The 15,443-nt window shown below is 47.1% G+C and overlaps 46 non-coding genes and 1 pseudogene across 46 annotated transcripts; all 47 read left to right on the top strand.

Moving 5' to 3' along the window:
- The first annotated feature begins 58 nt into the window (after nucleotides 1-58).
- On the top strand, nucleotides 59-177 carry LOC116191688. Its single transcript, XR_004153769.1, has one exon. It is a non-coding gene; the product is annotated as a 5S ribosomal RNA (ribosomal RNA).
- A 190-nt stretch (nucleotides 178-367) lies between these two features.
- LOC116191687 lies at nucleotides 368-486 on the top strand. Its single transcript, XR_004153768.1, has one exon. It is a non-coding gene; the product is annotated as a 5S ribosomal RNA (ribosomal RNA).
- Nucleotides 487-704: 218 nt separating this feature from the next.
- LOC116191832 lies at nucleotides 705-822 on the top strand. Its single transcript, XR_004153909.1, has one exon. It is a non-coding gene; the product is annotated as a 5S ribosomal RNA (ribosomal RNA).
- Nucleotides 823-1,043: 221 nt separating this feature from the next.
- On the top strand, nucleotides 1,044-1,162 carry LOC116191685. Its single transcript, XR_004153766.1, has one exon. It is a non-coding gene; the product is annotated as a 5S ribosomal RNA (ribosomal RNA).
- A 220-nt stretch (nucleotides 1,163-1,382) lies between these two features.
- LOC116191684 lies at nucleotides 1,383-1,501 on the top strand. The gene has a single exon (XR_004153765.1). It is a non-coding gene; the product is annotated as a 5S ribosomal RNA (ribosomal RNA).
- A 216-nt stretch (nucleotides 1,502-1,717) lies between these two features.
- On the top strand, nucleotides 1,718-1,836 carry LOC116191683. The gene has a single exon (XR_004153764.1). It is a non-coding gene; the product is annotated as a 5S ribosomal RNA (ribosomal RNA).
- Nucleotides 1,837-2,055: 219 nt separating this feature from the next.
- LOC116191867 lies at nucleotides 2,056-2,175 on the top strand. The gene has a single exon (XR_004153942.1). It is a non-coding gene; the product is annotated as a 5S ribosomal RNA (ribosomal RNA).
- Nucleotides 2,176-2,393: 218 nt separating this feature from the next.
- LOC116191682 lies at nucleotides 2,394-2,512 on the top strand. Its single transcript, XR_004153763.1, has one exon. It is a non-coding gene; the product is annotated as a 5S ribosomal RNA (ribosomal RNA).
- Nucleotides 2,513-2,734: 222 nt separating this feature from the next.
- Nucleotides 2,735-2,853, top strand: LOC116191681. Its single transcript, XR_004153762.1, has one exon. It is a non-coding gene; the product is annotated as a 5S ribosomal RNA (ribosomal RNA).
- A 220-nt stretch (nucleotides 2,854-3,073) lies between these two features.
- On the top strand, nucleotides 3,074-3,195 carry LOC116191894. The gene has a single exon (XR_004153961.1). It is a non-coding gene; the product is annotated as a 5S ribosomal RNA (ribosomal RNA).
- Nucleotides 3,196-3,415: 220 nt separating this feature from the next.
- On the top strand, nucleotides 3,416-3,534 carry LOC116191778. Its single transcript, XR_004153857.1, has one exon. It is a non-coding gene; the product is annotated as a 5S ribosomal RNA (ribosomal RNA).
- Nucleotides 3,535-3,756: 222 nt separating this feature from the next.
- On the top strand, nucleotides 3,757-3,877 carry LOC116191822. The gene has a single exon (XR_004153899.1). It is a non-coding gene; the product is annotated as a 5S ribosomal RNA (ribosomal RNA).
- A 222-nt stretch (nucleotides 3,878-4,099) lies between these two features.
- LOC116191680 lies at nucleotides 4,100-4,218 on the top strand. The gene has a single exon (XR_004153761.1). It is a non-coding gene; the product is annotated as a 5S ribosomal RNA (ribosomal RNA).
- A 219-nt stretch (nucleotides 4,219-4,437) lies between these two features.
- On the top strand, nucleotides 4,438-4,555 carry LOC116191831. The gene has a single exon (XR_004153908.1). It is a non-coding gene; the product is annotated as a 5S ribosomal RNA (ribosomal RNA).
- A 189-nt stretch (nucleotides 4,556-4,744) lies between these two features.
- On the top strand, nucleotides 4,745-4,863 carry LOC116191679. Its single transcript, XR_004153760.1, has one exon. It is a non-coding gene; the product is annotated as a 5S ribosomal RNA (ribosomal RNA).
- Nucleotides 4,864-5,051: 188 nt separating this feature from the next.
- Nucleotides 5,052-5,170, top strand: LOC116191678. The gene has a single exon (XR_004153759.1). It is a non-coding gene; the product is annotated as a 5S ribosomal RNA (ribosomal RNA).
- A 217-nt stretch (nucleotides 5,171-5,387) lies between these two features.
- On the top strand, nucleotides 5,388-5,506 carry LOC116191677. The gene has a single exon (XR_004153758.1). It is a non-coding gene; the product is annotated as a 5S ribosomal RNA (ribosomal RNA).
- Nucleotides 5,507-5,728: 222 nt separating this feature from the next.
- Nucleotides 5,729-5,847, top strand: LOC116191676. The gene has a single exon (XR_004153757.1). It is a non-coding gene; the product is annotated as a 5S ribosomal RNA (ribosomal RNA).
- Nucleotides 5,848-6,035: 188 nt separating this feature from the next.
- On the top strand, nucleotides 6,036-6,154 carry LOC116191674. Its single transcript, XR_004153755.1, has one exon. It is a non-coding gene; the product is annotated as a 5S ribosomal RNA (ribosomal RNA).
- A 189-nt stretch (nucleotides 6,155-6,343) lies between these two features.
- Nucleotides 6,344-6,462, top strand: LOC116191773. The gene has a single exon (XR_004153852.1). It is a non-coding gene; the product is annotated as a 5S ribosomal RNA (ribosomal RNA).
- Nucleotides 6,463-6,681: 219 nt separating this feature from the next.
- LOC116191673 lies at nucleotides 6,682-6,800 on the top strand. The gene has a single exon (XR_004153754.1). It is a non-coding gene; the product is annotated as a 5S ribosomal RNA (ribosomal RNA).
- Nucleotides 6,801-7,021: 221 nt separating this feature from the next.
- Nucleotides 7,022-7,142, top strand: LOC116191843. Its single transcript, XR_004153919.1, has one exon. It is a non-coding gene; the product is annotated as a 5S ribosomal RNA (ribosomal RNA).
- Nucleotides 7,143-7,330: 188 nt separating this feature from the next.
- On the top strand, nucleotides 7,331-7,449 carry LOC116191671. Its single transcript, XR_004153753.1, has one exon. It is a non-coding gene; the product is annotated as a 5S ribosomal RNA (ribosomal RNA).
- A 190-nt stretch (nucleotides 7,450-7,639) lies between these two features.
- On the top strand, nucleotides 7,640-7,758 carry LOC116191670. The gene has a single exon (XR_004153752.1). It is a non-coding gene; the product is annotated as a 5S ribosomal RNA (ribosomal RNA).
- A 221-nt stretch (nucleotides 7,759-7,979) lies between these two features.
- On the top strand, nucleotides 7,980-8,100 carry LOC116191848. The gene has a single exon (XR_004153924.1). It is a non-coding gene; the product is annotated as a 5S ribosomal RNA (ribosomal RNA).
- Nucleotides 8,101-8,290: 190 nt separating this feature from the next.
- On the top strand, nucleotides 8,291-8,409 carry LOC116191669. Its single transcript, XR_004153751.1, has one exon. It is a non-coding gene; the product is annotated as a 5S ribosomal RNA (ribosomal RNA).
- A 221-nt stretch (nucleotides 8,410-8,630) lies between these two features.
- LOC116191667 lies at nucleotides 8,631-8,749 on the top strand. The gene has a single exon (XR_004153749.1). It is a non-coding gene; the product is annotated as a 5S ribosomal RNA (ribosomal RNA).
- A 217-nt stretch (nucleotides 8,750-8,966) lies between these two features.
- LOC116191666 lies at nucleotides 8,967-9,085 on the top strand. The gene has a single exon (XR_004153748.1). It is a non-coding gene; the product is annotated as a 5S ribosomal RNA (ribosomal RNA).
- Nucleotides 9,086-9,304: 219 nt separating this feature from the next.
- LOC116191665 lies at nucleotides 9,305-9,423 on the top strand. The gene has a single exon (XR_004153747.1). It is a non-coding gene; the product is annotated as a 5S ribosomal RNA (ribosomal RNA).
- A 219-nt stretch (nucleotides 9,424-9,642) lies between these two features.
- On the top strand, nucleotides 9,643-9,761 carry LOC116191664. The gene has a single exon (XR_004153746.1). It is a non-coding gene; the product is annotated as a 5S ribosomal RNA (ribosomal RNA).
- Nucleotides 9,762-9,949: 188 nt separating this feature from the next.
- LOC116191899 lies at nucleotides 9,950-10,071 on the top strand. The gene has a single exon (XR_004153964.1). It is a non-coding gene; the product is annotated as a 5S ribosomal RNA (ribosomal RNA).
- Nucleotides 10,072-10,290: 219 nt separating this feature from the next.
- LOC116191798 lies at nucleotides 10,291-10,410 on the top strand. The gene has a single exon (XR_004153877.1). It is a non-coding gene; the product is annotated as a 5S ribosomal RNA (ribosomal RNA).
- A 220-nt stretch (nucleotides 10,411-10,630) lies between these two features.
- LOC116191663 lies at nucleotides 10,631-10,749 on the top strand. Its single transcript, XR_004153745.1, has one exon. It is a non-coding gene; the product is annotated as a 5S ribosomal RNA (ribosomal RNA).
- A 221-nt stretch (nucleotides 10,750-10,970) lies between these two features.
- LOC116191661 lies at nucleotides 10,971-11,089 on the top strand. The gene has a single exon (XR_004153743.1). It is a non-coding gene; the product is annotated as a 5S ribosomal RNA (ribosomal RNA).
- Nucleotides 11,090-11,310: 221 nt separating this feature from the next.
- On the top strand, nucleotides 11,311-11,433 carry LOC116191863. The gene has a single exon (XR_004153938.1). It is a non-coding gene; the product is annotated as a 5S ribosomal RNA (ribosomal RNA).
- A 190-nt stretch (nucleotides 11,434-11,623) lies between these two features.
- Nucleotides 11,624-11,742, top strand: LOC116191660. Its single transcript, XR_004153742.1, has one exon. It is a non-coding gene; the product is annotated as a 5S ribosomal RNA (ribosomal RNA).
- A 189-nt stretch (nucleotides 11,743-11,931) lies between these two features.
- On the top strand, nucleotides 11,932-12,052 carry LOC116191821. The gene has a single exon (XR_004153898.1). It is a non-coding gene; the product is annotated as a 5S ribosomal RNA (ribosomal RNA).
- Nucleotides 12,053-12,271: 219 nt separating this feature from the next.
- LOC116191758 lies at nucleotides 12,272-12,390 on the top strand. Its single transcript, XR_004153838.1, has one exon. It is a non-coding gene; the product is annotated as a 5S ribosomal RNA (ribosomal RNA).
- Nucleotides 12,391-12,609: 219 nt separating this feature from the next.
- Nucleotides 12,610-12,728, top strand: LOC116191659. Its single transcript, XR_004153741.1, has one exon. It is a non-coding gene; the product is annotated as a 5S ribosomal RNA (ribosomal RNA).
- Nucleotides 12,729-12,948: 220 nt separating this feature from the next.
- On the top strand, nucleotides 12,949-13,067 carry LOC116191658. The gene has a single exon (XR_004153740.1). It is a non-coding gene; the product is annotated as a 5S ribosomal RNA (ribosomal RNA).
- Nucleotides 13,068-13,257: 190 nt separating this feature from the next.
- Nucleotides 13,258-13,379, top strand: LOC116191856. Its single transcript, XR_004153931.1, has one exon. It is a non-coding gene; the product is annotated as a 5S ribosomal RNA (ribosomal RNA).
- Nucleotides 13,380-13,569: 190 nt separating this feature from the next.
- Nucleotides 13,570-13,689, top strand: LOC116191878. Its single transcript, XR_004153948.1, has one exon. It is a non-coding gene; the product is annotated as a 5S ribosomal RNA (ribosomal RNA).
- Nucleotides 13,690-13,911: 222 nt separating this feature from the next.
- LOC116191868 lies at nucleotides 13,912-14,034 on the top strand. Its single transcript, XR_004153943.1, has one exon. It is a non-coding gene; the product is annotated as a 5S ribosomal RNA (ribosomal RNA).
- A 221-nt stretch (nucleotides 14,035-14,255) lies between these two features.
- Nucleotides 14,256-14,378, top strand: LOC116191903. The gene has a single exon (XR_004153967.1). It is a non-coding gene; the product is annotated as a 5S ribosomal RNA (ribosomal RNA).
- Nucleotides 14,379-14,598: 220 nt separating this feature from the next.
- On the top strand, nucleotides 14,599-14,717 carry LOC116191657. The gene has a single exon (XR_004153739.1). It is a non-coding gene; the product is annotated as a 5S ribosomal RNA (ribosomal RNA).
- A 189-nt stretch (nucleotides 14,718-14,906) lies between these two features.
- On the top strand, nucleotides 14,907-15,028 carry LOC116191887. Its single transcript, XR_004153956.1, has one exon. It is a non-coding gene; the product is annotated as a 5S ribosomal RNA (ribosomal RNA).
- Nucleotides 15,029-15,217: 189 nt separating this feature from the next.
- Nucleotides 15,218-15,342, top strand: LOC116191876 (annotated as a pseudogene).
- The last annotated feature ends 101 nt before the right edge of the window (nucleotides 15,343-15,443 follow it).

Below are 15,443 nucleotides of genomic sequence, written 5' to 3'. Positions count from 1 at the left end.
GCATTTTTTTTCATTAGCTCTACGGAGGAACAAAGTGAATTCGAGCGCAAAGGTTGACGGGTGCGATCATACCAGCACTAATGCACCGGATCCCATCAGAACTCCGAAGTTAAGCGTGCTTGGGCGAGAGTAGTACTAGGATGGGTGACCTCCTGGGAAGTCCTCGTGTTGCACCCCTCCTTTTTAATTTTTTTTTGCTGCTCGGGAAACTGTCCGACGTTGGACGGGAATCCGATCGTTACGGTTAATGTTTTGGGCACGTGCTATGCACTCGATACTTTTTTTCTTTCGTTTCTGCGATCATTTTTGCATTTTTTTTTCATTAGCTCTACGGAGGAACAAAGTGAATTCGAGCACAAAGGTTGACGGGTGCGATCATACCAGCACTAATGCACCGGATCCCATCAGAACTCCGAAGTTAAGCGTGCTTGGGCGAGAGTAGTACTAGGATGGGTGACCTCCTGGGAAGTCCTCGTGTTGCACCCCTCCTTTTTAATTTTTTTTTGCTGCTCGGGAAACTGTCCGACGTTGGACGGGAATCCATCGTTACGGTTAATGTTTTGGGCACGTGCTCACTCGCAAAAGGGTAAGGTTCGTTGTGAAATGCACTCGATACTTTTTTTCTTTCGTTTCTGCGCTCATTTTGCATTTTTTTTTCATTAGCTCTACGGAGGAACAAAGTGAATTCGAGCGCAAAGGTTGACGGGTGCGATCATACCAGCACTAATGCACCGGATCCCATCAGAACTCCGAAGTTAAGCGTGCTGGGCGAGAGTAGTACTAGGATGGGTGACCTCCTGGGAAGTCCTCGTGTTGCACCCCTCCTTTTAATTTTTTTTTGCTGCTCGGGAAACTGTCCGACGTTGGACGGGAATCCGATCGTTACGGTTAATGTTTTGGGCACGTGCTCACTCGCAAAAGGCGTAAGGTTCGTGTGTGAAATGCACTCGATACTTTTTTTCTTTCGTTTCTGCGCTCATTTTTGCATTTTTTTTTCATTAGCTCTACGGAGGAACAAAGTGAATTCGAGCGCAAAGGTTGACGGGTGCGATCATACCAGCACTAATGCACCGGATCCCATCAGAACTCCGAAGTTAAGCGTGCTTGGGCGAGAGTAGTACTAGGATGGGTGACCTCCTGGGAAGTCCTCGTGTTGCACCCCTCCTTTTTAATTTTTTTTTGCTGCTCGGGAAACTGTCCGACGTTGGACGGGAATCCGATCGTTACGGTTAATGTTTTGGGCACGTGCTCACTCGCAAAAGGCGTAAAGTTCGTGGTGAAATGCACTCGATACTTTTTTCTTTCGTTTCTGCGCTCATTTTTGCATTTTTTTTTCATTAGCTCTACGGAGGAACAAAGTGAATTCGAGCACAAAGGTTGACGGGTGCGATCATACCAGCACTAATGCACCGGATCCCATCAGAACTCCGAAGTTAAGCGTGCTTGGGCGAGAGTAGTACTAGGATGGGTGACCTCCTGGGAAGTCCTCGTGTTGCACCCCTCCTTTTTAATTTTTTTTTGCTGCTCGGGAAACTGTCCGACGTTGGACGGGAATCCATCGTTACGGTTAATGTTTGGGCACGTGCTCACTCGCAAAAGGCGTAATCGTTGTGAAATGCACTCGATACTTTTTTTCTTTCGTTTCTGCGATCATTTTTGCATTTTTTTTTCATTAGCTCTACGGAGGAACAAAGTGAATTCGAGCACAAAGGTTGACGGGTGCGATCATACCAGCACTAATGCACCGGATCCCATCAGAACTCCGAAGTTAAGCGTGCTTGGGCGAGAGTAGTACTAGGATGGGTGACCTCCTGGGAAGTCCTCGTGTTGCACCCCTCCTTTTAATTTTTTTTTGCTGCTCGGGAAACTGTCCGACGTTGGACGGGAATCCATCGTTACGGTTAATGTTTTGGGCACGTGCTCACTCGCAAAAGGCGTAAGGTTCGTTGTGAAATGCACTCGATACTTTTTTTCTTTCGTTTCTGCGATCATTTTTGCATTTTTTTTTCATTAGCTCTACGGAGGAACAAAGTGAATTCGAGCGCAAAGGTTGACGGGTGCGATCATACCAGCACTAATGCACCGGATCCCATCAGAACTCCGAAGTTAAGCGTGCTTGGGGAGAGAGTAGTACTAGGATGGGTGACCTCCTGGGAAGTCCTCGTGTTGCACCCCTCCTTTTTAATTTTTTTTTGCTGCTCGGGAAACTGTCCGACGTTGGACGGGAATCCGATCGTTACGGTTAATGTTTTGGGCACGTGCTCACTCGCAAAAGGCGTAAAGTTCGTTGTGAAATGCACTCGATACTTTTTTTCTTTCGTTTCTGCGATTTTTTGCATTTTTTTTCATTAGCTCTACGGAGGAACAAAGTGAATTCGAGCGCAAAGGTTGACGGGTGCGATCATACCAGCACTAATGCACCGGATCCCATCAGAACTCCGAAGTTAAGCGTGCTTGGGCGAGAGTAGTACTAGGATGGGTGACCTCCTGGGAAGTCCTCGTGTTGCACCCCTCCTTTTTAATTTTTTTTTTGCTGCTCGGGAAACTGTCCGACGTTGGACGGGAATCCGATCGTTACGGTTAATGTTTTGGGCACGTGCTCACTCGCAAAAGGCGTAAAGTTCGTGGTGAAATGCACTCGATACTTTTTTTCTTTCGTTTCTGCGCTCATTTTTGCATTTTTTTTTCATTAGCTCTACGGAGGAACAAAGTGAATTCGAGCGCAAAGGTTGACGGGTGCGATCATACCAGCACTAATGCACCGGATCCCATCAGAACTCCGAAGTTAAGCGTGCTTGGGCGAGAGTAGTACTAGGATGGGTGACCTCCTGGGAAGTCCTCGTGTTGCACCCCTCCTTTTTAATTTTTTTTTGCTGCTCGGGAAACTGTCCGACGTTGGACGGGAATCCGATCGTTACGGTTAATGTTTTGGGCACGTGCTCACTCGCAAAAGGCGTAAGGTTCGTTGTGAAATGCACTCGATACTTTTTTCTTTCGTTTCTGCGATCATTTTTGCATTTTTTTTTCATTAGCTCTACGGAGGAACAAAGTGAATTCGAGCACAAAGGTTGACGGGTGCGATCATACCAGCACTAATGCACCGGATCCCATCAGAACTCCGAAGTTAAGCGTGCGGGGCGAGAGTGAGTAGTACTAGGATGGGTGACCTCCTGGGAAGTCCTCGTGTTGCACCCCTCCTTTTTAATTTTTTTTTGCTGCTCGGGAAACTGTCCGACGTTGGACGGGAATCCATCGTTACGGTTAATGTTTTGGGCACGTGCTCACTCGCAAAAGGCGTAAGGTTCGTTGTGAAATGCACTCGATACTTTTTTTCTTTCGTTTCTGCGATTATTTTTGCATTTTTTTTTCATTAGCTCTACGGAGGAACAAAGTGAATTCGAGCACAAAGGTTGACGGGTGCGATCATACCAGCACTAATGCACCGGATCCCATCAGAACTCCGAAGTTAAGCGTGCTCGGGCGAGAGTAGTACTAGAATGGGTGACCTCCTGGGAAGTCCTCGTGTTGCACCCCTCCTTTTTAATTTTTTTTTTGCTGCTCGGGAAACTGTCCGACGTTGGACGGGAATCCCATCGTTACGGTTAATGTTTTGGGCACGTGCTCACTCGCAAAAGGCGTAAGGTTCGTTGTGAAATGCACTCGATACTTTTTTTCTTTCGTTTCTGCGATTATTTTTGCATTTTTTTTTCATTAGCTCTACGGAGGAACAAAGTGAATTCGAGCACAAAGGTTGACGGGTGCGATCATACCAGCACTAATGCACCGGATCCCATCAGAACTCCGAAGTTAAGCGTGCTTGGGCGAGAGAGTAGTACTAGGATGGGTGACCTCCTGGGAAGTCCTCGTGTTGCACCCCTCCTTTTTAATTTTTTTTTGCTGCTCGGGAAACTGTCCGACGTTGGACGGGAATCCGATCGTTACGGTTAATGTTTTGGGCACGTGCTCACTCGCAAAAGGCGTAAAGTTCGTGTGTGAAATGCACTCGATACTTTTTTTCTTTCGTTTCTGCGCTCATTTTTGCATTTTTTTTTCATTAGCTCTACGGAGGAACAAAGTGAATTCGAGCGCAAAGGTTGACGGGTGCGATCATACCAGCACTAATGCACCGGATCCCATCAGAACTCCGAAGTTAAGCGTGCTTGGGCGAGAGTAGTACTAGGATGGGTGACCTCCTGGGAAGTCCTCGTGTTGCACCCCTCCTTTTTAATTTTTTTTTGCTGCTCGGGAAACTGTCCGACGTTGGACGGGAATCCGATCGTTACGGTTAATGTTTTGGGCACGTGCTCACTCGCAAAAGGCGTAAAGTCGTGGTGAAATGCACTCGATACTTTTTTCTTTCGTTTCTGCGCTCATTTTTGCATTTTTTTTTCATTAGCTCTACGGAGGAACAAAGTGAATTCGAGCGCAAAGGTTGACGGGTGCGATCATACCAGCACTAATGCACCGGATCCCATCAGAACTCCGAAGTTAAGCGTGCTGGGCGAGAGTAGTACTAGGATGGGTGACCTCCTGGGAAGTCCTCGTGTTGCACCCCTCCTTTTTAATTTTTTTTGCTGCTCGGGAAACTGTCCGACGTTGGACGGGAATCCGATCGTTACGGTTAATGTTTTGGGCACGTGCTATGCACTCGATACTTTTTTTCTTTCGTTTCTGCGATCATTTTTGCATTTTTTTTTCATTAGCTCTACGGAGGAACAAAGTGAATTCGAGCACAAAGGTTGACGGGTGCGATCATACCAGCACTAATGCACCGGATCCCATCAGAACTCCGAAGTTAAGCGTGCTTGGGCGAGAGTAGTACTAGGATGGGTGACCTCCTGGGAAGTCCTCGTGTTGCACCCCTCCTTTTTAATTTTTTTTGCTGCTCGGGAAACTGTCCGACGTTGGACGGGAATCCGATCGTTACGGTTAATGTTTTGGGCACGTGCTATGCACTCGATACTTTTTTCTTTCGTTTCTGCGATCATTTTTGCATTTTTTTTTCATTAGCTCTACGGAGGAACAAAGTGAATTCGAGCACAAAGGTTGACGGGTGCGATCATACCAGCACTAATGCACCGGATCCCATCAGAACTCCGAAGTTAAGCGTGCTTGGGCGAGAGTAGTACTAGGATGGGTGACCTCCTGGGAAGTCCTCGTGTTGCACCCCTCCTTTTAATTTTTTTTGCTGCTCGGGAAACTGTCCGACGTTGGACGGGAATCCGATCGTTACGGTTAATGTTTTGGGCACGTGCTCACTCGCAAAAGGCGTAAAGTTCGTGTGAAATGCACTCGATACTTTTTTTCTTTCGTTTCTGCGCTCATTTTTGCATTTTTTTTCATTAGCTCTACGGAGGAACAAAGTGAATTCGAGCGCAAAGGTTGACGGGTGCGATCATACCAGCACTAATGCACCGGATCCCATCAGAACTCCGAAGTTAAGCGTGCTTGGGCGAGAGTAGTACTAGGATGGGTGACCTCCTGGGAAGTCCTCGTGTTGCACCCCTCCTTTTTAATTTTTTTTTGCTGCTCGGGAAACTGTCCGACGTTGGACGGGAATCCGATCGTTACGGTTAATGTTTTGGGCACGTGCTCACTCGCAAAAGGCGTAAAGTTCGTGGTGAAATGCACTCGATACTTTTTTTCTTTCGTTTCTGCGCTCATTTTTGCATTTTTTTTTTCATTAGCTCTACGGAGGAACAAAGTGAATTCGAGCGCAAAGGTTGACGGGTGCGATCATACCAGCACTAATGCACCGGATCCCATCAGAACTCCGAAGTTAAGCGTGCTTGGGCGAGAGTAGTACTAGGATGGGTGACCTCCTGGGAAGTCCTCGTGTTGCACCCCTCCTTTTTAATTTTTTTTGCTGCTCGGGAAACTGTCCGACGTTGGACGGGAATCCGATCGTTACGGTTAATGTTTTGGGCACGTGCTATGCACTCGATACTTTTTTTCTTTCGTTTCTGCGATCATTTTTGCATTTTTTTTCATTAGCTCTACGGAGGAACAAAGTGAATTCGAGCACAAAGGTTGACGGGTGCGATCATACCAGCACTAATGCACCGGATCCCATCAGAACTCCGAAGTTAAGCGTGCTTGGGCGAGAGTAGTACTAGGATGGGTGACCTCCTGGGAAGTCCTCGTGTTGCACCCCTCCTTTTTAATTTTTTTTGCTGCTCGGGAAACTGTCCGACGTTGGACGGGAATCCGATCGTTACGGTTAATGTTTTGGGCACGTGCTATGCACTCGATACTTTTTTTCTTTCGTTTCTGCGATCATTTTTGCATTTTTTTTTCATTAGCTCTACGGAGGAACAAAGTGAATTCGAGCACAAAGGTTGACTGGTGCGATCATACCAGCACTAATGCACCGGATCCCATCAGAACTCCGAAGTTAAGCGTGCTTGGGCGAGAGTAGTACTAGGATGGGTGACCTCCTGGGAAGTCCTCGTGTTGCACCCCTCCTTTTTAATTTTTTTTTGCTGCTCGGGAAACTGTCCGACGTTGGACGGGAATCCATCGTTACGGTTAATGTTTTGGGCACGTGCTCACTCGCAAAAGGCGTAAAGTTCGTGGTGAAATGCACTCGATACTTTTTTTCTTTCGTTTCTGCGCTCATTTTTGCATTTTTTTTCATTAGCTCTACGGAGGAACAAAGTGAATTCGAGCGCAAAGGTTGACGGGTGCGATCATACCAGCACTAATGCACCGGATCCCATCAGAACTCCGAAGTTAAGCGTGCTTGGGCGAGAGTAGTACTAGGATGGGTGACCTCCTGGGAAGTCCTCGTGTTGCACCCCTCCTTTTTAATTTTTTTTTGCTGCTCGGGAAACTGTCCGACGTTGGACGGGAATCGATCGTTACGGTTAATGTTTTGGGCACGTGCTCACTCGCAAAAGGCGTAAAGTTCGTGTGTGAAATGCACTCGATACTTTTTTTCTTTCGTTTCTGCGCTCATTTTTGCATTTTTTTTTCATTAGCTCTACGGAGGAACAAAGTGAATTCGAGCGCAAAGGTTGACGGGTGCGATCATACCAGCACTAATGCACCGGATCCCATCAGAACTCCGAAGTTAAGCGTGCTTGGGCGAGTGAGTAGTACTAGGATGGGTGACCTCCTGGGAAGTCCTCGTGTTGCACCCCTCCTTTTAATTTTTTTTGCTGCTCGGGAAACTGTCCGACGTTGGACGGGAATCCGATCGTTACGGTTAATGTTTTGGGCACGTGCTATGCACTCGATACTTTTTTTCTTTCGTTTCTGCGATCATTTTTGCATTTTTTTTTCATTAGCTCTACGGAGGAACAAAGTGAATTCGAGCACAAAGGTTGACGGGTGCGATCATACCAGCACTAATGCACCGGATCCCATCAGAACTCCGAAGTTAAGCGTGCTTGGGCGAGAGTAGTACTAGGATGGGTGACCTCCTGGGAAGTCCTCGTGTTGCACCCCTCCTTTTTAATTTTTTTTTGCTGCTCGGGAAACTGTCCGACGTTGGACGGGAATCCGATCGTTACGGTTAATGTTTTGGGCACGTGCTATGCACTCGATACTTTTTTTCTTTCGTTTCTGCGATCATTTTTGCATTTTTTTTTCATTAGCTCTACGGAGGAACAAAGTGAATTCGAGCACAAAGGTTGACGGGTGCGATCATACCAGCACTAATGCACCGGATCCCATCAGAACTCCGAAGTTAAGCGTGCTTGGGCGAGAGTAGTACTAGGATGGGTGACCTCCTGGGAAGTCCTCGTGTTGCACCCCTCCTTTTTAATTTTTTTTTGCTGCTCGGGAAACTGTCCGACGTTGGACGGGAATCCGATCGTTACGGTTAATGTTTTGGGCACGTGCTCACTCGCAAAAGGCGTAAAGTTCGTGTGTGAAATGCACTCGATACTTTTTTCTTTCGTTTCTGCGCTCATTTTTGCATTTTTTTTTCATTAGCTCTACGGAGGAACAAAGTGAATTCGAGCGCAAAGGTTGACGGGTGCGATCATACCAGCACTAATGCACCGGATCCCATCAGAACTCCGAAGTTAAGCGTGCTGCTGGGCGAGAGTAGTACTAGGATGGGTGACCTCCTGGGAAGTCCTCGTGTTGCACCCCTCCTTTTTAATTTTTTTTTGCTGCTCGGGAAACTGTCCGACGTTGGACGGGAATCCGATCGTTACGGTTAATGTTTTGGGCACGTGCTATGCACTCGATACTTTTTTTCTTTCGTTTCTGCGATTATTTTTGCATTTTTTTTTCATTAGCTCTACGGAGGAACAAAGTGAATTCGAGCACAAAGGTTGACGGGTGCGATCATACCAGCACTAATGCACCGGATCCCATCAGAACTCCGAAGTTAAGCGTGCTTGGGCGAGAGTAGTACTAGGATGGGTGACCTCCTGGGAAGTCCTCGTGTTGCACCCCTCCTTTTTAATTTTTTTTTGCTGCTCGGGAAACTGTCCGACGTTGGACGGGAATCCCATCGTTTCGGTTAATGTTTTGGGCACGTGCTCACTCGCAAAAGGCGTGAGGTTCGTTGTGAAATGCACTCGATACTTTTTTTCTTTCGTTTCTGCGATTATTTTTGCATTTTTTTTTCATTAGCTCTACGGAGGAACAAAGTGAATTCGAGCACAAAGGTTGACGGGTGCGATCATACCAGCACTAATGCACCGGATCCCATCAGAACTCCGAAGTTAAGCGTGCTTGGGCGAGAGTAGTACTAGGATGGGTGACCTCCTGGGAAGTCCTCGTGTTGCACCCCTCCTTTTTAATTTTTTTTGCTGCTCGGGAAACTGTCCGACGTTGGACGGGAATCCATCGTTACGGTTAATGTTTGGGCACGTGCTCACTCGCAAAAGGCGTAAGGTTCGTTGTGAAATGCACTCGATACTTTTTTCTTTCGTTTCTGCGATCATTTTTGCATTTTTTTTTCATTAGCTCTACGGAGGAACAAAGTGAATTCGAGCACAAAGGTTGACGGGTGCGATCATACCAGCACTAATGCACCGGATCCCATCAGAACTCCGAAGTTAAGCGTGCTTGGGCGAGAGTAGTACTAGGATGGGTGACCTCCTGGGAAGTCCTCGTGTTGCACCCCTCCTTTTAATTTTTTTTTGCTGCTCGGGAAACTGTCCGACGTTGGACGGGAATCCGATCGTTACGGTTAATGTTTTGGGCACGTGCTCACTCGCAAAAGGCGTAAAGTTCGTGGTGAAATGCACTCGATACTTTTTTCTTTCGTTTCTGCGCTCATTTTTGCATTTTTTTTTCATTAGCTCTACGGAGGAACAAAGTGAATTCGAGCGCAAAGGTTGACGGGTGCGATCATACCAGCACTAATGCACCGGATCCCATCAGAACTCCGAAGTTAAGCGTGCTTGGGCGAGAGTAGTACTAGGATGGGTGACCTCCTGGGAAGTCCTCGTGTTGCACCCCTCCTTTTTAATTTTTTTTTGCTGCTCGGGAAACTGTCCGACGTTGGACGGGAATCCGATCGTTACGGTTAATGTTTTGGGCACGTGCTCACTCGCAAAAGGCGTAAAGTTCGTGTGAAATGCACTCGATACTTTTTTCTTTCGTTTCTGCGCTCATTTTTGCATTTTTTTTTCATTAGCTCTACGGAGGAACAAAGTGAATTCGAGCGCAAAGGTTGACGGGTGCGATCATACCAGCACTAATGCACCGGATCCCATCAGAACTCCGAAGTTAAGCGTGCTTGGGCGAGAGTAGTACTAGGATGGGTGACCTCCTGGGAAGTCCTCGTGTTGCACCCCTCCTTTTTAATTTTTTTTGCTGCTCGGGAAACTGTCCGACGTTGGACGGGAATCCGATCGTTACGGTTAATGTTTTGGGCACGTGCTATGCACTCGATACTTTTTTTCTTTCGTTTCTGCGATATTTTTGCATTTTTTTTTCATTAGCTCTACGGAGGAACAAAGTGAATTCGAGCACAAAGGTTGACGGGTGCGATCATACCAGCACTAATGCACCGGATCCCATCAGAACTCCGAAGTTAAGCGTGTGGCGAGGGAGAGAGTAGTACTAGGATGGGTGACCTCCTGGGAAGTCCTCGTGTTGCACCCCTCCTTTTTAATTTTTTTTTGCTGCTCGGGAAACTGTCCGACGTTGGACGGGAATCCATCGTTACGGTTAATGTTTTGGGCACGTGCTCACTCGCAAAAGGCGTAAGTTCGTTGTGAAATGCACTCGATACTTTTTTTCTTTCGTTTCTGCGATCATTTTTGCATTTTTTTTTCATTAGCTCTACGGAGGAACAAAGTGAATTCGAGCGCAAAGGTTGACGGGTGCGATCATACCAGCACTAATGCACCGGATCCCATCAGAACTCCGAAGTTAAGCGTGCTTGGGGCGAGAGTAGTACTAGGATGGGTGACCTCCTGGGAAGTCCTCGTGTTGCACCCCTCCTTTTTAATTTTTTTTTGCTGCTCGGGAAACTGTCCGACGTTGGACGGGAATCCGATCGTTACGGTTAATGTTTTGGGCACGTGCTCACTCGCAAAAGGCGTAAGGTTCGTTGTGAAATGCACTCGATACTTTTTTTCTTTCGTTTCTGCGCTCATTTTTGCATTTTTTTTCATTAGCTCTACGGAGGAACAAAGTGAATTCGAGCGCAAAGGTTGACGGGTGCGATCATACCAGCACTAATGCACCGGATCCCATCAGAACTCCGAAGTTAAGCGTGCTTGGGCGAGAGTAGTACTAGGATGGGTGACCTCCTGGGAAGTCCTCGTGTTGCACCCCTCCTTTTTAATTTTTTTTTGCTGCTCGGGAAACTGTCCGACGTTGGACGGGAATCCGATCGTTACGGTTAATGTTTTGGGCACGTGCTCACTCGCAAAAGGCGTAAAGTTCGTTGTGAAATGCACTCGATACTTTTTTTCTTTCGTTTCTGCGCTCATTTTTGCATTTTTTTTTCATTAGCTCTACGGAGGAACAAAGTGAATTCGAGCGCAAAGGTTGACGGGTGCGATCATACCAGCACTAATGCACCGGATCCCATCAGAACTCCGAAGTTAAGCGTGCTTGGGCGAGAGTAGTACTAGGATGGGTGACCTCCTGGGAAGTCCTCGTGTTGCACCCCTCCTTTTTAATTTTTTTTTGCTGCTCGGGAAACTGTCCGACGTTGGACGGGAATCCGATCGTTACGGTTAATGTTTTGGGCACGTGCTCACTCGCAAAAGGCGTAAAGTTCGTGGTGAAATGCACTCGATACTTTTTTTCTTTCGTTTCTGCGCTCATTTTTGCATTTTTTTTTCATTAGCTCTACGGAGGAACAAAGTGAATTCGAGCGCAAAGGTTGACGGGTGCGATCATACCAGCACTAATGCACCGGATCCCATCAGAACTCCGAAGTTAAGCGTGCTTGGGCGAGAGAGAGTAGTACTAGGATGGGTGACCTCCTGGGAAGTCCTCGTGTTGCACCCCTCCTTTTTAATTTTTTTTTGCTGCTCGGGAAACTGTCCGACGTTGGACGGGAATCCGATCGTTACGGTTAATGTTTTGGGCACGTGCTATGCACTCGATACTTTTTTTCTTTCGTTTCTGCGATCATTTTTGCATTTTTTTTTCATTAGCTCTACGGAGGAACAAAGTGAATTCGAGCACAAAGGTTGACGGGTGCGATCATACCAGCACTAATGCACCGGATCCCATCAGAACTCCGAAGTTAAGCGTGCTTGGGCGAGAGTAGTACTAGGATGGGTGACCTCCTGGGAAGTCCTCGTGTTGCACCCCTCCTTTTTAATTTTTTTTGCTGCTCGGGAAACTGTCCGACGTTGGACGGGAATCCGATCGTTACGGTTAATGTTTTGGGCACGTGCTATGCACTCGATACTTTTTTTCTTTCGTTTCTGCGATCATTTTTGCATTTTTTTTTCATTAGCTCTACGGAGGAACAAAGTGAATTCGAGCACAAAGGTTGACGGGTGCGATCATACCAGCACTAATGCACCGGATCCCATCAGAACTCCGAAGTTAAGCGTGCTTGGGCGAGAGAGTAGTACTAGGATGGGTGACCTCCTGGGAAGTCCTCGTGTTGCACCCCTCCTTTTTAATTTTTTTTTGCTGCTCGGGAAACTGTCCGACGTTGGACGGGAATCCATCGTTACGGTTAATGTTTTGGGCACGTGCTCACTCGCAAAAGGCGTAAAGTTCGTGGTGAAATGCACTCGATACTTTTTTCTTTCGTTTCTGCGCTCATTTTTGCATTTTTTTTTCATTAGCTCTACGGAGGAACAAAGTGAATTCGAGCGCAAAGGTTGACGGGTGCGATCATACCAGCACTAATGCACCGGATCCCATCAGAACTCCGAAGTTAAGCGTGCTTGGGCGAGAGTAGTACTAGGATGGGTGACCTCCTGGGAAGTCCTCGTGTTGCACCCTCCTTTTTAATTTTTTTTTGCTGCTCGGGAAACTGTCCGACGTTGGACGGGAATCCGATCGTTACGGTTAATGTTTTGGGCACGTGCTCACTCGCAAAAGGCGTAAGGTTCGTTGTGAAATGCACTCGATACTTTTTTCTTTCGTTTCTGCGATCATTTTTGCATTTTTTTTTCATTAGCTCTACGGAGGAACAAAGTGAATTCGAGCGCAAAGGTTGACGGGTGCGATCATACCAGCACTAATGCACCGGATCCCATCAGAACTCCGAAGTTAAGCGTGCTTGGGCGAGAGTAGTACTAGGATGGGTGACCTCCTGGGAAGTCCTCGTGTTGCACCCCTCCTTTTTAATTTTTTTTTGCTGCTCGGGAAACTGTCCGACGTTGGACGGGAATCCGATCGTTACGGTTAATGTTTTGGGCACGTGCTCACTCGCAAAAGGCGTAAGTTCGTGGTGAAATGCACTCGATACTTTTTTTCTTTCGTTTCTGCGCTCATTTTTGCATTTTTTTTTCATTAGCTCTACGGAGGAACAAAGTGAATTCGAGCGCAAAGGTTGACGGGTGCGATCATACCAGCACTAATGCACCGGATCCCATCAGAACTCCGAAGTTAAGCGTGCTTGGGCGAGAGTAGTACTAGGATGGGTGACCTCCTGGGAAGTCCTCGTGTTGCACCCCTCCTTTTTAATTTTTTTTTGCTGCTCGGGAAACTGTCCGACGTTGGACGGGAATCCGATCGTTACGGTTAATGTTTTGGGCACGTGCTATGCACTCGATACTTTTTTTCTTTCGTTTCTGCGATCATTTTTGCATTTTTTTTTCATTAGCTCTACGGAGGAACAAAGTGAATTCGAGCACAAAGGTTGACGGGTGCGATCATACCAGCACTAATGCACCGGATCCCATCAGAACTCCGAAGTTAAGCGTGCTTGGGCGGAGAGAGTAGTACTAGGATGGGTGACCTCCTGGGAAGTCCTCGTGTTGCACCCCTCCTTTTTAATTTTTTTTTGCTGCTCGGGAAACTGTCCGACGTTGGACGGGAATCCGATCGTTACGGTTAATGTTTTGGGCACGTGCTATGCACTCGATACTTTTTTTCTTTCGTTTCTGCGATCATTTTTGCATTTTTTTTTCATTAGCTCTACGGAGGAACAAAGTGAATTCGAGCGCAAAGGTTGACGGGTGCGATCATACCAGCACTAATGCACCGGATCCCATCAGAACTCCGAAGTTAAGCGTGCTGGGCGAGAGAGTAGTACTAGGATGGGTGACCTCCTGGGAAGTCCTCGTGTTGCACCCCTCCTTTTTAATTTTTTTTGCTGCTCGGGAAACTGTCCGACGTTGGACGGGAATCCCATCGTTACGGTTAATGTTTTGGGCACGTGCTCACTCGCAAAAGGCGTAAAGTTCGTTGTGAAATGCACTCGATACTTTTTTCTTTCGTTTCTGCGATCATTTTTGCATTTTTTTTTCATTAGCTCTACGGAGGAGGAACAAAGTGAATTCGAGCGCAAAGGTTGACGGGTGCGATCATACCAGCACTAATGCACCGGATCCCATCAGAACTCCGAGTTAAGTTAAGCGTGCTTGGGCGAGAGTAGTACTAGGATGGGTGACCTCCTGGGAAGTCCTCGTGTTGCACCCCTCCTTTTTAATTTTTTTTTGCTGCTCGGGAAACTGTCCGACGTTGGACGGGAATCCGATCGTTACGGTTAATGTTTGGGCACGTGCTCACTCGCAAAAGGCGTAAAGTTCGTGGTGAAATGCACTCGATACTTTTTTTCTTTCGTTTCTGCGCTCATTTTTGCATTTTTTTTTTCATTAGCTCTACGGAGGAACAAAGTGAATTCGAGCGCAAAGGTTGACGGGTGCGATCATACCAGCACTAATGCACCGGATCCCATCAGAACTCCGAAGTTAAGCGTGCGGGCGAGAGGGAGAGTAGTACTAGGATGGGTGACCTCCTGGGAAGTCCTCGTGTTGCACCCCTCCTTTTTAATTTTTTTTTGCTGCTCGGGAAACTGTCCGACGTTGGACGGGAATCCGATCGTTACGGTTAATGTTTTGGGCACGTGCTCACTCGCAAAAGGCGTAAAGTTCGTGGTGAAATGCACTCGATACTTTTTTCTTTCGTTTCTGCGATCATTTTTGCATTTTTTTTTCATTAGCTCTACGGAGGAACAAAGTGAATTCGAGCGCAAAGGTTGACGGGTGCGATCATACCAGCACTAATGCACCGGATCCCATCAGAACTCCGAAGTTAAGCGTGCTTGGGCGAGAGTAGTACTAGGATGGGTGACCTCCTGGGAAGTCCTCGTGTTGCACCCCTCCTTTTTAATTTTTTTTGCTGCTCGGGAAACTGTCCGACGTTGGACGGGAATCCGATCGTTACGGTTAATGTTTTGGGCACGTGCTATGCACTCGATACTTTTTTTCTTTCGTTTCTGCGATCATTTTTGCATTTTTTTTTCATTAGCTCTACGGAGGAACAAAGTGAATTCGAGCACAAAGGTTGACGGGTGCGATCATACCAGCACTAATGCACCGGATCCCATCAGAACTCCGAAGTTAAGCGTGCTTGGGGAGAGAGAGTAGTACTAGGATGGGTGACCTCCTGGGAAGTCCTCGTGTTGCACCCCTCCTTTTTAATTTTTTTTTGCTGCTCGGGAAACTGTCCGACGTTGGACGGGAATCCGATCGTTACGGTTAATGTTTTGGGCACGTGTATGCACTCGATACTTTTTTTCTTTCGTTTCTGCGATCATTTTTGCATTTTTTTTTCATTAGCTCTACGGAGGAACAAAGTGAATTCGAGCGCAAAGGTTGACGGGTGCGATCATACCAGCACTAATGCACCGGATCCCATCAGAACTCCGAAGTTAAGCGTGCTTGGGCGAGAGTGAGAGTAGTACTAGGATGGGTGACCTCCTGGGAAGTCCTCGTGTTGCACCCCTCCTTTTTATTTTTTTTTGCTGCTCGGGAAACTGTCCGACGTTGGACGGGAATCCGATCGTTACGGTTAATGTTTTGGGCACGTGCTCACTCGCAAAAGGC

Source organism: Punica granatum, unplaced genomic scaffold (genome assembly GCF_007655135.1).
Source record: "Punica granatum isolate Tunisia-2019 unplaced genomic scaffold, ASM765513v2 Contig00627, whole genome shotgun sequence".
In the NCBI taxonomy this organism is placed as follows: domain Eukaryota; kingdom Viridiplantae; phylum Streptophyta; class Magnoliopsida; order Myrtales; family Lythraceae; genus Punica; species Punica granatum.
Note: the sequence above shows the minus strand (reverse complement) of the source record. Positions and strands in the feature narration are given on the sequence as shown.